The sequence below is a fragment of the Anguilla rostrata genome, chromosome 7, assembly GCF_018555375.3.
Source record: "Anguilla rostrata isolate EN2019 chromosome 7, ASM1855537v3, whole genome shotgun sequence".
NCBI lineage: Eukaryota > Metazoa > Chordata > Actinopteri > Anguilliformes > Anguillidae > Anguilla > Anguilla rostrata.
Window position 1 is genome coordinate 35940345 of NC_057939.1, and position 7575 is coordinate 35947919.

Consider the following 7575-nt stretch of genomic DNA (forward strand, 5'->3'; position numbering starts at 1 on the left):
CCCCGCAACCCTGCTCAGTATACGCGGGTATAGATAATGGATGGATGGATGGATGGATATATACATATATACTGTCAGACATGTAATTCACTATTTGGCCAATCTCAGCCAGAAGAAGCTTCAAAGTCCTCGGCCAGTGTAGCTTTCTGAATGGCCGCATTCACTCACCATCAGCACAAGGTTCATGACGCAGAGCCCTCTTGGCAGTACGCAGTTGGATTACTAGGAAATGGTTGGACCCATTGACACCAATGAGAGCTCATTTGAAAGGTTATAATCTTGTTTAATTCATTCTGTAACTTAATTGACTTAAAAGTAAACCTATCGCTGTTCAGATGAGCAAACTTTCTATACAAAATACTTCTGTACTAAAGAGAGGATGGAGTGGTCAGATAAACCAACCATGTTCTAAATGGATTCTTGTTGGATTGAGTTGAAAATTGATCTAGCTAACAGCGTTTGGATTACAGACTCATGTACATAGACAAAGGAGCCAATATTGTATGTATCGAAAATGAATGCTATGTAAGTACATTACATATGGATATTTAAAACTTTTTCTGAAAGCTGAGTGTATACAATTGTTTCATGCAAAAATAAATGAGGCCAGATAAGCATAAAAAGTACAAAAAAAGATGTGGGTTACAGTGTAATAAGTGATTGGGGGTTGGGGAGGCTCCTTTTATTGTGCCCAGAATGGCAATAAATGGCAGTAAGATGAAAACACAGGGCCAAATTACTTAAAATAATTTAGGAAACATTGGGTAGCAGCATGGGTGGCATGGTGGTGCAGTGGGTAGCACTGTCGCCTCACAGCAAGAAGGTCAAATCTCGGCTCACCGTGCAATTTGACTGCCAAAACTAGCAAACACTTGTGACAAATAGACATTTGACATTACGATAGCACACACAGACATATTTCCATCAATCTTTGCATAACAGAAAATAAAAGTAGTACCAAAGAAATAACCACAAATCATTTAATTAAACAGTTTAAACAATGTTTTTTGTAGAATGGGCATATACTATAGGACAAGTTTTACATAATCAGAGACATTGTACAAAGAAAGCGTATGACCTAGATGAGTTCGCTTATTGAACGATAAATAAAACAGCACTGTTAAAAGTCATATTATGTGTAATGAGTGTGTCAAACACAAAGGCCCATGTGTAAGCGTACTTTTAAGGGGGTGGTGTAAACATGACAGACCTACTCATTGTTTGTATGTCAGATATGGCTAGATTGGGCTAGCTAACATTAATTTATAACTGCGGTGTTAGAAGTAGAAAACAGTAGAAAACATTGCAGCGGTCAGCCATCGTCACTTTCAAGAAAAGCATGGATCCCCGATTGTGAATTTTGCTAAGCATACGCATTGAAAATTCTTATATAATTTGAATGTCAATATTTCATAAGGGAATTAAGTTATACCTACACCTACATAGTTAAATGACCACGGACGGCTTTGAAATAAAAAGACGTTTTTTAATGCTGTCATTTTCTCATGTTTTTAAAGAAGGTTGCCCAGTACGCATAAGTCAGAATATAGATTGAATCTAAACGTCTAAAGGGGTGCAAATCTAGGTTGACAGATGATTTGACATAAACGGACTAGTTTAGCCCAACTGAACCCAAATTCAGCTGAGGCTTTACTACCATATAGCCTGGCTATATCCTAGCCGGCAAAAGACTTTCACATTTCAGTCAAATCTAGCTGGCTTCTCTCAGAACGTGTAGATGGTAGGCTAAATATACTATTTAAATGTTTGGTGAAAGACCAGCTGGATTTGGATGAAATGTGATAGTTTTATAGCTGGCTAGGACATAGCCAGACTATATCACGGTAAAACATGAGTAAAATTAGTGGTAAATACAACTAACCAGTCAGTTTATGTGAAAACATCTGTCCACCTAGATTTCCATTCCTTTAGACGTTTAGATACTGCCTGTATTTGGTTTTGTGCTCCCTGGGAGATGAACGATACTCATGTGTAGTTTGCATATGAAATGATTGGGAATGGATTTCAGGAATATGAGTTCCCACAAAGACAGACACTCAGTTCTTCAGAACATTAACCTCTGTACCTTCTGACGTTACATAAACGGACAGAATTTACAAACAACTTCACAGATCCACACAAAAAAGCCCTCAAATTTATGGCATTGTGAACTTTTTCCTTCTTCTTCTTCCTGCCAATTACATCATCACAAATGCTCTAGTACCACAATCAATAATTCTCCCAGTTGGCCATTTAGCTTCATCTACCAATTGCAAAATCTGATCAAAGTAGCCAATTACAGAACACTAATGCTTCATGTGCAGTCGGAAATATCATGTGCACATGAACGACCCAACACAGTTGTAATTGCCATTGGGAAACTTGGATTTTTCTATGAAACCTGAATTGCTGAGTTGTGAAATTTTAAGTGGTGTGTTGTCAGAGAAAAACGGTGCAAAGTAGTTAAGCCGTGTCAAGTAAAGAGTAAGAATCATATATATTGTTATATATATGATTTATGCTAGTATTTTCGTATTCTTTGTTAGTATTTAGTATATTAGTATTTTAGTGTGTTAGTATTTTAAGCATATATACACCTGTTAGCTCTTGAAAGCTAAGTTTTACTATGAAACCAGTGGCTATAGCCTGCTACTAACCAGCCAACTCATGTCAACAAAGCAGTGTATATGTGAGAAAACTGTTCATATGCAGTTCTCACATTTCAGCAAGCCCAAATGCATGAGATGTTGATAGAAAAAAATGTGTGCTGTGCTACTGTGTTCCTTTGGAAACATAGGGGGAACGGAATGGTGAAATATTGTGAATTACCTTACTAAGACTCATAACAAAGTTACAACACTTGCTGCTTTTCTGAATGTGTTTCCATTTTACCACACATAATTAAGTTGACCTTCACAAATGGTAAATGGACTGCATTTATCCAAAGGGCTTTAAAATTGTTGCCTCTCATTCACCCATTCACACACACGGTGAAAGGCTGCCATGCAAGGTACCAATCAGTTCGTTGAGAGCAATTAGGGGTTAGGTGTCTTGCTCAGGGACACTTCGACATGCCCAGGGCGGGGGATCGAACTGGCAACCCGCCGACTGCCAGACAACCACTCTTACCTCCTGAGCTATGTCACCCGCAACAAAGCAGCTTCTGATGTGCGAACGATTTCCGTCCTGGAAATACAGCAATTGCTGGAAATGTAGAAATATTAGTTTTCATTGCTTTCCATAGAAACACCAGTGACGTGAGCGTCTCTGCTTTCGGACATCACAATCGTCCAGGCATCCAACCAAGCAATTGTACGCCAAGCTACCAAACAATTCAGTGCGATGGCATCTGGAGAGAGGGGTGTTCTGGTTTGAGTTGCAAGTGCTAAGAATGCACTGGGAAATTTCTTATCTCCGATTCCCCAGCCTCCGTCTGTCCACACAATAAATATCAGGATCGTTTTGTGCACGATGGACCAACAGGTTGTCTTAGGAGTGGTAATGCCTCTGGGAGGATGCAGGAGTAAGATTTAATCATCTTCCTTAAACATTTTGTCAAGCACACAAAGGTCACTACTGAGAGGAAGGTGTTCATTCCTGCTGGATAACCACAGTTCCCATCTTTCAGTGAAGGCAATGGAATACTGGAGGGAAAATTGGATGGTGCTCCTGTCTTTTCCACCCCACTGTTCTCATAAATTACAACCTCTCTATCACAGTGTCATGTATGAACATGTACTCTTTCGGTATATGGTGTCATATTCAAAGGTACACTGAAATTAGCTAGACCTAGCTAACCTCAGTAGCTTTTTATTCATGTCATTCTCCTGATTTCCAAGCCAGGTTTAGCAGCACATGCTGAAAGCTGATTCATAATTTCACTCCAAGAGGAGCTTTTGTTCCCTGCTCCATATGTGCTGGTGAACACACACATGACTAGACACACACGCTTAACAGTCTAGTCCCCTTTTATTTCATTTTCTATTTAGCTTTTATTTTTTTAGTTAGATTTTAGTTGAGATGTTTGTTGTTTGTTTAATAAATTCTATTTTATTAAACCATCGGTCTGATTATTATTCGGACAAATGTTTGAGCCTACCACCTCAAAGAACTTATGCTTGTTGTTACAACATTGGTTATTATTTTAATATTTAGTATGAAAATTCATAATCATTATCTAATTATTAATTTTATGAGACTGATTAATTATAAGACTGATTATACCATTTGATCGCTGCATAATATACTTATATCTACTGTATGCCTTGGTGCCTACTTGTGAGGATTATTAAAATTGACAATTATTGCATTGTTTATTTATCCTTACTATTCTACAATTCGTGGAGGTGTTTTTCCCTGCACCATACACACACTATACACATCGTATGCACACACTCAGACATCACACCCATGTCCAATTGGGTTGTAAAGAGATATTAAGTTTAGATTCAAGTTCAGTGTGACAGAAAAGCAATGTGTATGGCACAGATTTTTAAGATCTGAATTTTAAAGACTGTTTTAAGCATAGAGATTAAACAATAATTAAAAGAATACGTATATTTGATGTTATTTGAAAAATAGAATGATTAAAAATGTGTGACATTACAAAAAAGACTAAAATTAATTTTAAAAATTAATTTTGTTCTCATGTGTTAAAGGTGTTGGAAATATTACTTTTTTGTTTCATTTTTAAGAAAACAATGCTTTATTGTTCATTTGTTTTATTGTCACAAATGTATTTTTGGCCTATTCAGCCATTTTTAATTGAAGTTCTTATGTGTATTTCACTGTGTGGACCGGATTTAAGCCAGTTTTCTGTTCCTGCTACATCCATCCCTAACTAGTGTTACAACTCACCCCAGTCGTGGGGTAGGTTGTAACAGTGGTACTCTCTGTAATTGACATTAACTCACACATTCAGTGATATAGTAGTAGATGCATAAACACTCATTGAGTTATACATGCTGGAACAAAATGTCCTGGTCTCCCCTACTAACCGTCTCGTTTTCTGTTTAGATGGCATTCTGTAAACGTATAACAGCAAAAAAAAAGCATGTTGTTTGTTATAGAAATTGAGAGGAGGCATAACTGCAACAGCTGTTACATTGATACAGACGGGGACATCATGTTTTTTTTCGGTCATCCATATATCCCATTAGAATACACTCTAAAGACCAAAAACTTTTCAAGGACAGATAACTTATCTGTCATAAATTATGTATGATTTGATTTATTGTGAATACTTTGTAGTTTTTGTCACTCAAAAACTTGTGGAAATATTTTCCCCAGTTTATCAAATTGGTCCATTCCTTTCAGAAGTGGTAGAGGACTGAGATACACAGGTACAAGCCTGAAATAGCTATGTTAGCTGCATTATGAAATTGACTATGTTAGATTTATGAAGTGTTACATTTATGGCAACTCTCCCCTAGGCCTAATCTATCAGGGAACCATATTTTTGTTTTACAAGCAAATATCCAGTTACTATTAAATTCACTCTTACATCAATGGAACGTGTTTATAGATGTAAATTGAACCAACACACCAAGGCAAAAGGTGATAGCTACTATCATATTTTGTGTGAGTCCAGTCATACCTTGTGATGTGATTTACAAATATTATTAGGGCGTTTTCATATTATGTACGATTGCTTCGTACCATGCCTGAGTACAATTGCCCCCCCACTCCCCCACCGCTCAGCTTTCACATTAGTAATGTGGTTCCGTACCCGAGTACACTTGAACCGTACTCGAGACCACCTTTTCAAATGGACCCAGGCACGGTTTGTTGATATGTGCCCAGGTATGGTACACAGTGTTCACACTAATCAAATAAACGGGACTTTGAAAGCCTCCTTAGGCTCCATTTGTGATTAACTTACTGAAAATTAAATTACGTATACCTGCCTATCGAGACTCACAAGCTAATGTTCAATTATGTGTTGACACAAATGTTCACAAACTGATGGCCATCTTCTATGTTTCGCAATCTAACTCTAGTGGAAAAAAGCACAGCATTTCAGGACCGTTTTACAGTCTAGGAAATCAGTTATGGTCAGACTAGAAAGTAAAGTATGTTGTGATGAAGTACAATCCAAAGCCATAAAGCATATCCCAAACTGTGGAAAATACCATCTATCTGAGTGCATCCAAAACATCCTAGTGTATTGTATTACCACCCTGACCTGTTTGGCCCTAATAAAATAGAATAAATTCCACAACTGGAATGTGCCCGTTTCTAAATGACCATGGTACCAGTTTTGGGGAATTTTATATTTTTTTCTTTCTTTAAAGCATCATAACAAAACTGCAAATTGAGATTTGTCTTTAAACCCAAAGTAAAACAGTAAGATTTTACTGGTATCTGTTCTATAAAGTGTTCAATACTGACCTTTTACTGCCACAGCTGAATGTCCCATGGGCCTGTTGGTAAGGCACTAAAAGTGGTGATATAAATTTGACAGTGAGGCATGATCAGCTTTTTTTTTTAAAGACACCGGATATTAACTGAGGAATTTCAGGTGAAGCTTCTTTATTTAAGGGTAGGGCTACAGAGCCACTGTATGATAACATGCAACATGCTGGTGCTGCCCCCTGCAGGTAAACTGTGATAGATGCATGTGTTTGTTAGACAGTCTACTCCTTGTACTCAGGGTACATCTTTATGCTTAATGGCAAGATAGGACACCTATTTGTTTGGAGCACAAGAGAGCAGCTGTTCCTTCCATGTAAAGCACTGCATTCTGTGATCCTGATTGGCAGAGGTAACTCGCAAGGAACTTGTTCCAAGGCACTACCATTGCAATATAAGTTGATTGCATGCCTGAGCAATTGATAGTCTTTTCACACACTACTATATCTGGGCCTTAGAAAGCATGTCCTACAATACCAAGCTGAAAAACCACACAAAAATGCCCTAAAAACATGAATTATATGTAAATCTTATTAAATATGTTACCTACTTTTGATTTGGTGAACATAACTATTAAGGTCAGTTAGGCAACAAAAATAGTTATGTAGTAGATTTATTAAGATATTCGTCATTTGAATAGTTTATTAAATTATGGATGCTAGCTGTGAATATTTTTTATTCACCAAATCAGAAATGTGATTTTCGTATCTCATCTCTCTCATCTCTGCCTATCTATGGTACATGCTTAAAGTTTGGTGGCACGGTTGCTGAGCTTTTGTGAACTTTTAATGTTTTTTCCCCATTCCCCTTCTGCTAATATTGCATTGTTTAGTTTACCTATTTATGTTTGTTTTCTGTTTAGTGGTGTAGTTTGTGGTTTTTTTGTTGTCTGGCTGTTTGAGCCAGTTATCTGGTGAAGACGGTGTCCAGAGAGACACCATCCTTATCTCTCCAGCATGGAATGAGGGTTGCGCCTGAGCCGAGTGTCATGGTAGAAGAGGTGTTGCTCCCCACTGGCCAACAAGTTGGCCATGAAATATAATTTTTTTAATGTGTTCCTTAGGAATAAAGCAGTGCATGTATTTCTGAAAGAAGAGTGCTTTGTCAGTCATCTGACTGAGAATAGAGTTTTTCTTCATGATGTTTATGCACAAGCTTTACTGT